Genomic DNA, 9,076 nt, shown 5'->3' with positions numbered 1-9,076 from the left:
TTTCCATGTAATGACAAAATGCACTTTTAGCAAAAAGCTCTAAATCATTTCTGAGCAATTTCTTTTGTAAAAAAAGTGGAAATACAAGAAGACAGAACGGAAGAAAAAAGCCTTTTCTGGGCTGCCATTCCCGAGAGGGACAGGCTCAGAGGCTGCATCCAGGCTGCCTGTCCCCCCAGCCTCTGCCCCAGTGCAGGAGAGACCAACCCCGGCCAACCCACCTCTGTTGGACAAAGTAACCACGCGGCAGCCACTGGCTCTGGGTCTGAGAAAGGGGGACAGCCACTCACCACCCTTGGTCCTTGTTGCCTTCTCAACAGCCTGGGGAGGTGGGGGACTGGCCCCCACATCACTGCACGCAGCTACAGGCCCCCTCTCCCCACCCAGGAGCTTGGTTTGTGGGACGGAGTCAGGGATGGGAGACCAGGGGGTGCAGACCTAGTGTGGGGGCTCTCCCAGGGGCCCAGCTTGGCTGGGAGAGGCCGGTCCCAGTCAGCGGAGCGAGTCGAAGGCTGTGCAAGGTGACAGTGGACGGGAGGACAGGGAAGGGAGCCCCAAGCTGGAGTGCAGCTTGCGGGTGCTGCACTGGTCAGGCAGCTGCCATCGGAGACCCCCTGTAGAAGCCTTCACCCTCGGGCGGGCCTCAGGGGCGGGGCCAACTTGGGGCCTGCTGTGCCAGGGAGCCACCGCTGGTGGACGCACCCCCATTCTGAGCAGCCACCTCAGCCCACGTGCTGTGACCAGGACCTCCCTGGGGCAGCAAAGAGCTACTGAGAGAGGCTCCTGCCCCAGCCCCCAGCCCCCAGCCCCCAGCCCCCAGCCCCTGCCGCCAGCCCCCAGCCCCCAGCCCCCGGCCCCCTGCCCCCGGCCCCCTGCCCCCGGCCCCCTGCCCCCAGCCCCAAGCCCCCAGCCCCCTGCCCCCAGCCCCCAGCCGCCAGCCTGCGCAGCCCCCAGCCCCCAGCCCCCAGCCTGCACAGCCCCCAGCCCCCAGCCCCCCAGCCCACAACCCCCAGCCCACAGCCCCCTGCCCCCAGCCCCCAGCCCCCAGCCTGCACAGCCCCCAGTCCCCAGCCCCCAGCCCCCTGCCCCCAGCCCCCAGCCCCCTGCCCCCAGCCCCCAGCCCCCTGCCCCCAGCCCCCTGCCCCCTGCCCCCAGCCCCCTGCCCCCAGCCCCCAGCCCCCTGCCCCCAGCCCCCAGCCCCCAGCTCCCAGCCCCCTGCCCCCTGCACCCAGCCCCCAGCCCCCTGCCCCCAGCAGCTGCAACCTGTTGCCTCCCACTCTGTCCCCTTTTCCTGTTGCCAGCCGCTGTCCCAGACCTGCGTCTGCACAACCCGTCCACCCACTCCCCCTGCCCTGTGCGGTTGCAATAATCCAGAGTCACTTGAAACCTGGATAATATTTCAGTTCAGCCCCACCACTGTTATGGATTCATTTGACATTCAGTGTGTGGCAATAACAATGAATTTCCTGGATGCTGAATGTCACATCCTTCCTCGAGAGCCAGCATGCGTCATTACGATGCAGAGCAATGTCCCGGCAGCTCCCGAGCAGGCTCCTGGAAGGGCTGAGGGCCAGCGGCTGGCAGTGGCCTTGATGGAGCCGCCACCCAGGGCCAAACATGGTGGAGCTTTCTCCAGACAAGGCCAGCCAGGGCCACTGGGCAGGGACACAGCCCCCGGCAGAGCCTACACCCAGATGCCAAGTTCTCTAGCACCACCGGGGGCTCCAGGGCCAACCCAGGGCCCCTCTATCTCCAGGGACCTCCAGGACAGTTCCAGCAAGCCCTGCACCCACCACGGAGACCCCCGTCTCCCTGGCAGCCCCTAGAGCCCACCCTCCTCCCTGATAATTGAGAAACCAAATTGGGACTCCAGTCACTCCCTGCTTGAAGGACTCTGGTTTTCCGCTGTGAGACAGAAGTCAAGGCTCTCCCAGCAAAACCTGACCCTCAACCCCCACCTCACTTCACAGCCCGTGCCTCCAGCCCCCCGACCACACATCTGTTCCTCCAGCACACCAGGCTCTGCTGCGCCTCTGCACGCTTCCCTCTGCTGGGAAAACTCAACAACACAGCGAAGAATCTCATCCTCGCGAGGACCTCCCATATGCCAAGCCTTCAGATTCACAGCCTGCAGCCCCGACGACAGCTCCGTGAGATGGTGCTGTCCCTCTGCCCATTTGACAGATGGACAGACTGAGGCTCCAGGAGAGGACATGGGTGGATGAGGGGCCAGCCCACCTGTCGGTGCAGAGCCTCTGCTCCTCCCTGAGGGCCTCCTTCCCACCCCTTAGGTCTCTGTACCACGAGGCCACCCAGCAGCCGACCCGGGGTCCTCCCGTCCCTTCCCTCCGTGCCCCTCACAATAGGGCTTTGCCAGCCAGTCATGTGTCTTTCTTCCTCATTGGGCTCTGAGTGCCTGAGGACACTCACTATTGTTCAGAAGTGGGCAGGGCTGGCACTGGGAGCCCCTTCACTTATTATCTGCAATGCTGGAATCTGGGGGAGGGACCACAGCAGGAGGCAGCGGCCAGTCACCACAGTGGGGGCCCCAGCTCCAAGGAGCAAAGCTGCAAGACATCCACAGCCGGCTTGGGAGGTTCATGCTGGGAGAAGGGGCCGTCACAATCCCCCATCCTCACTCCCCTCCTGCCCCACTGTCTCCCTCACCTGCTGGGATCCGCTGGCCTCCTCCTCAGGCCTCCTGGCCTTCCCTAGGACCGGTGTTCCCCCACATTCCCGTCCCCTGCCCCTGGCCGCTCCCGTTCCTGCCTGACCACCCCAGCCCCCTACCCCTGGACTGCCATGTACAATCCCTCTGGGCCAGAGCTGCTCAGGTTAGGAGAGACTGGCTGGGTCTCTCCAGGCCTGGAGGGCACCCACCCCTATTGTTCTCCTGGTGGGACGGAGACAGCAAAGAGAGGCCGAAGAAGCTAGGATCTAGCTTGGGAGGCAAGGGGCCGGGCTCCAGAGACCATGGTAGATTCAAGATGGTAGCAAATTTCTTGTTTCTCCTCCCTAGAGAAATGGACTCTGATCCACCCGCCCCATTGAGTCTGCACTGGCCTTAACCGGCGACTTGCTTGACCAATGGAATTTGGCAGAAGTGACATCTGGGACTCCCAAGGCTGGGTCATCAAGAGTCCTGTGACTTTTACCCAACTCACTTGGAAATCTTCAGGGTAACATGTTTACTCCCTGGCCATGCCGTGAGAAGCCCTGGACTCCCATGTAGAGGAGGAGGAACAACGTGGCACCCAGGCACCAGGCATGTGGGAGAAGATGCCATCTGGGAAGTGGGCACGGTGGACACCATGTGGATCCGAGAAAAACCTCCCAGCTGAGCCCTTTCCAAACCTGAACCCACAAAATAAGGAGCCAAATAAAATGGGGGGGGTGTTTTAAGCCACCACATTTTGGGGTCATTTATTACACAGCAATAAGTCACCAGAATATAATCTGATACCTGGAAGGTGGGGGCACTGCTGTAACAAAATCTTTAGACATGGGTCATTGGCCCTGATCTCACACCATCCACAAAAATCAACTCAAAATGGATTAAAGACTTAGATGTAAGGCCTACAACCATTAAATGGGTAGAACACACAGGCGGAAGCTCCTGAACTTGGATTTTTGGAGATGACACCAAAAGTTCAGGCAACAAAACAATAAACAGGCGGGATTGCACCAAACGACAAAGTTCCAGTGCAGGAAAGGCAGCCATGAGCACCAGGAGAAGGCGCCTGAGGAACGGGAGGACATTTTCACACACCCTTCACCCACTAGGGGACTCACATCCAAAATATACAAGGAACTCAAATGATCCAATAACAAGAAAACAAATCATCCAATTTTTAAATGGGCAAAGGGTCTGAATAGACATCTCCCAAAAGAAGACATACAAATGGCCAACAGGTACATGAAAAATGCTCAGCATCGCTAATCATCAGAGAAATGTGTTATGTTGGTGCAAAAGTAATTGCAGATTTTGCAATGGAAAGTAATGGAAAACCGTAATTACTGTTGCACCAACCTGACACATTTAAAACCACAATGAGATACCGCCTCACACCTGTTAGAATGGCTGTTGTCAAAAAAACAAAAAATAGCAGTGTTGAGGTTGTGGAGAAAAGGAAACCTTGCAACCTTGCATGCTGCTGGTGGGAATAAGTACTGCCATCGTGGCAAACAGTATGAAGCTTCCTCAGAAAGCTAAAACTAGAACTACTGTATGACCCAGTAATCTCACAGCTGGATATGTAGCCAAAGGAAATGATATCAGCATATCAAAGGGATATCTGCACCCCCATGCTTATTGCAACACCATTCACAACAGCCAAGAAATGGAGTCAACCTAAGTGTCCATCAGTGGATGAATGGGTAAAGAAAATGAGGTCCATATACACAATGGAGTACTATTCAGCCATAAAAAAGGAAAAGAGACTGCCATTTGCAACAACATGGATGAATCCAGAAGACATCGTACCAAGTGAAATGATCCAGACACAGAAAGAAAAATACTGCATGTATTTGTAGAATCTTTAAAAGGTGAATACATAGAATCAGAAAGAGAAACTGTGGTTACCAGGGGCAAGAGTGGGTATGGGGGGATGTTGATCAAAGGGTATAAAATTGCAGTTATGTGGGATGAATAAGTCTAGAGCTCTAATGTACAGCATGAGGACTGTAGTCAGTACTATATTATATGCTGGAAATTTGCTGAGAATAGATTTCAAGTGCTCTCATTTAAAAAAGGTAACTATGTGGAGTGATGACTCTGTTAATTGGCTTGACTATAGTAATCATTTCACTATGTGTATGTTCAAATGTTGTATATCTTAAATATATACAATGAAATATATAGTAATCATTTCACTACGTGTATGTTCAAATGTTGTATATCTTAAATACATACAATTTTATTTTAAAAATGTTAATAAGGAAAAGTTCACCATGGGTCATTGGTTTGGGGACAAGATGATGGGAGGCAGCATGGGGAATCATTGGTGAGGGCTCTAAGGGTGAGGGCGGCGAGGACATTACTGGAGGCTGGAGGAAAGGGCCCCTGTTACATGGTGACAGTGATGGAAAGTTTGACCTGCAAAAGAGAAAGGGCAGCTCACCCACCAGTGGATCTGACAGGGGACCCTTCCAGGCAGCCGGCTTTGCCTGTGATAAAATACAAAGAGAGAGGGGGCCAGCTTAAGGAACAGTTAAATTCTTAGCAGAAGTTAGAGTGAACATAAAAGACCCAGGACTTGCTCAGTTCAAAAACAAAACTGTGTCACCCTCAAGCTCTCCCAACAAAGATTCTCAGTACAAACAATGATCTCGGGGCAGAAATGTGTGGCTGCAAGCCAGCGCAGCTGGAAGCGCTCTTGTCCAGACCTCAGAGAGAAGGAAGGGGGTGGCTCACTGCCCTCTCAGCTAAACAAAAGAGCCTTTAAACATCTTCAGGGGGTGCCCCACCGATGCTCCCAGCCAGTCAATGAGGCTTCCAGGCATGTTTGGGTGCTGTTCCATAGCCGGCTGCCCAGGGTGAAGATAGGCCAGCCTCAGCAGGCAATGCCAGGGCAGCTTTGATCCAATCCAGCTGATTTTTAGTTGGTCTGGAAGAACCTCTCAAACCTTTTAACAAAATTGTACCAGTGGTGTTCTCTATCTTCCTAAGGTAGGAGGAAGGCCGAGCTGAGGACCTACCTGTGAACAGGGACAGCTCATATGGAAGAGAAAGAGTGACTCAGAGGATGATGCCAGGAGCCCAGAAGGCACAATCTTCTTCACCCAGGGGCCCCCAGAACAGTTGACATCTGGGTGGGTCATTGCAGTCACACTCCTGCATCACATCAGGGCACAGGAGCTGGCAACATGCCAGGGTGGATTTCAGGATCGCCATGGAATGACTGCGATGTACTCCTGCTTTCTGCTCTGTTGAATGGGTGTTCATTCTGGTGGTCCCCAGAGTCTCACCACCAGAATCTAGGCGGGTGGAAGGGCCCCGTGGCTAGTATCTGTGTTGCAGTTCTTCAGATCAGAACAACTGTGTTGGAGGACCCAGGACCCCATGTGCACTGGAGTTCATTAGCCCAGAGGGTCCTGGACCTCCAGCCAAAGCCAAACAGATGAGACAAGCGGGGGTCTCCAGTGGGGCTGGGTGCACGTTGCGAGGGCCTTCAGTGAGATTCAGTGTGTGTTGCATTTGAAAGGAGTATCAACAGTTGTAGCCACAGGGCAGACTGTGGTAGATTAAAGATGGATAGAAATTCTTTGTTCTCATTGAGAAATGAAGTCGAATCTGCTGCTACCTTGGATCTGCCCTGGTCTTAGTGACTTGCTTGACCTACAGAATGCAGCAGGCATGACATGCCAGGACCTCTAGACTAAGTCCTGTGAAGTCTGGCAGCTTCTGCCTCACTCACTGGAATGCTTGCTCCAGGAGACCAGCAGTCATGTAAATTCAGCCAACCTGAGACATACCTGCTGTAAGAAGCCCAAGCCATGCAGAGAGGCCCTGGGGGATGAGACAGTGTGTGGAGGAGAGAGAGAAACAGAGGCACTGGGGCTCCAAACATGGGAGTGAAGAAGGCATTTCAGAAGTAGAGTCTCCAGCCTCAGTCACCCCCGCTGACACCAACTGAATGAGAGATGAATCGCTCAGCCAAGCCTTTTCCAAATTCTTGGCCCATCAAAATAAAATAGCTGTTTTAAGCCACTAAGTTTTGGAGTCATTTGTTCACACCAATAGATAACAGAGTAGGGACTGTTAGCAGAGAAGGCAGGACTGGGGCCGTAGAACAGTTAACATCTGGGTAGATCACTGCAGTCACACATCTTTCTGCATCATATACCTATGCAGTCCCTTCCCATACAGAATCTGAGATTGGCCACATGACTTGGCTTATCCAATGAGACAATAGCAAATGTGACATAGGCATGATGGGGCCTGACTTCTTCCTGCTCTCAGACCCCTGTGACCACATATGGAGGAGACAGGACCAGCCTGCTGGATGATGAGAGACACATTGCCCAGAAGCCCTATCACCTCAGCCAACAGTCTGCTGGCTACCAGGCGTGTGAGTGAAGCCACCCTGGACCTTCTGGCTCCCAGCTGACCTGCTAGCTGACCATAGGTGCATGAGTGAGCCCAGCTGAGGTCAGTTGACCAGACCAGAGGAGAACCACCCACAGAACCGTGCACAACATGAATGGTTGCTGTAAGCTGCTAGATTGTCGGTGATGTCTTGCACAGCAAAGGAAAACTGATGGTGCATTTCATGGTATATTAATTATATATTAATAATTTTTTTAAAAAGTGAATAAAGAGACTGTCTCTCTGCCAAGACTTACATTCTTGTCACTAGGTTTTCAAGTCAAGGTAAGCAGAGCCTGAGGTTGTGTGCTACCCACAACCTGCCTTTAGGGAAGAGAACCCCTAGGACTCAGTTGGTGGCAGTTGTACAACCAATGGGTTGGTGGGATGTACAACCAATTCATTCGTTTGTTTACTCAACAAATATGCTAAAGAGGGAAGAGGGATATAAACAGTAGCAGATTAGATGCAGTCAAAGACAGACTTACTAAATTAGACAGGAGAACTGAAGAAATTACACAGAATGCATCTTAGAGAGAAAAGAGGTAAAAAATACAAAAGAGATATTAAGAGACACAGAGAATAGTTTGGGACGTGTTAATTGACCTATCTTCAAATTCACCGGTGCTTACTTTGGATGTGTCAGTCCTATGATGAGCCATTTATCATTTCTGTCATAACTGTTTGTTTGTTAAAATTTCTAGTATATCTTTTTGATTCTTACTGAGAGTTTCCATCTCTGTACTTAGGTTAATCATCTGTTTCTGCTGTTGTCTTTTTCCATTACAGCCCTTTGCATATTAATTATAGTTATATCTACCTTCCCTGTCTAATGATTGAATCATCTGTGTTACATCTGAGTCCATTTCTAATGGTTGCATTGTCTCTTCAGATTGTGTTTTTTTCTTACTTTTTAGCATGCTTTGTAATTTCTTGCTGAAAACCTGACATATTGTATTGGGTGGTAAGAACTGAGAGAAATAAGCCTTTAGTGTGAAGTTTTGTTTTGTTTTTTGAGACGGAGTTTCACTCTTATTGCCCAGGCTGGAGTGCAATGGCGGGATCTTGGCTCACCGCAACCTCTGCCTCCTGGATTCAAGTGATTCTCCTGCCTCAGCCTCCCAAGTAGCTGGGATTACAGACATGTACCACCACACCTGGCTAATTTTGTATTTTTAGTAGAGATGGGGGTTCTCCATGTTAGTCAGGCTGGTCTCAAACTCCCGACTTCAGGTGATCCTCCTGCCTTGGCCTCCCAAAGTGCTGGGATTACAGGCATGAGCCACCGCACCTGGCCTAGTGTGAAGTTTTATGTTAACCTTGCTAGGAGTTGGTCCATGTTTAATGTTTGCTGTAGCTATGGGTGCCAGAAGCGTCGGATTCCTCTAGTATCCTTGTTTGTGTCCGCCACTTTTGACTTTGGGCTTCCCTGAGAAATCCTCCTTAGAGAGTCTGTGTCTGTCCCAGAATCCACTGCTATTATATGGGAGCCCTGTTGGGGCCGTGGTAGGTGTTGGGGAGGAGGTTCTTTATAATCTTCCAATTACATGTCACTGTTGTAGTGGGCCTGTGACCCTAGGCTGTTACCTTCACGTGTTTCTGCATGGGTATAGCTTCCTATCCCTGCAAGTCCTTTCCTGGTTGCAATATTCCCAATCTATTCTTTTGAAGCTCTCTGGCCCTCGTTTACTATGTTTTTTGTTTTTATCCTAAGGTGAGACAGACACACTGGCGGGGGCAGGAGTGGGAGGAAATCCCCCCCCCCCACCTGCAATAAGGTTTCCCAGAGAACAGGCCTTGGTTATGAAGAAGGCACTGGGTATATTTCACGCGATTGCCTTCGCCACCCACTGCCAGAGACACAGGGATCATTTTCAGATCTTCACCATGAAAGACTTGCTGGTTTCTGGGAGTGAAGCCCACGAAAATGGGCCCCCCATAAGGAATGTGGCCCCGAACCCAGGAGTCAGAGGTTGCAGTGAGCCAAGG

The sequence above is a fragment of the Pan troglodytes genome, chromosome 15 (genome assembly GCF_028858775.2).
Source record: "Pan troglodytes isolate AG18354 chromosome 15, NHGRI_mPanTro3-v2.0_pri, whole genome shotgun sequence".
NCBI lineage: Eukaryota > Metazoa > Chordata > Mammalia > Primates > Hominidae > Pan > Pan troglodytes.
Note: the sequence above shows the minus strand (reverse complement) of the source record.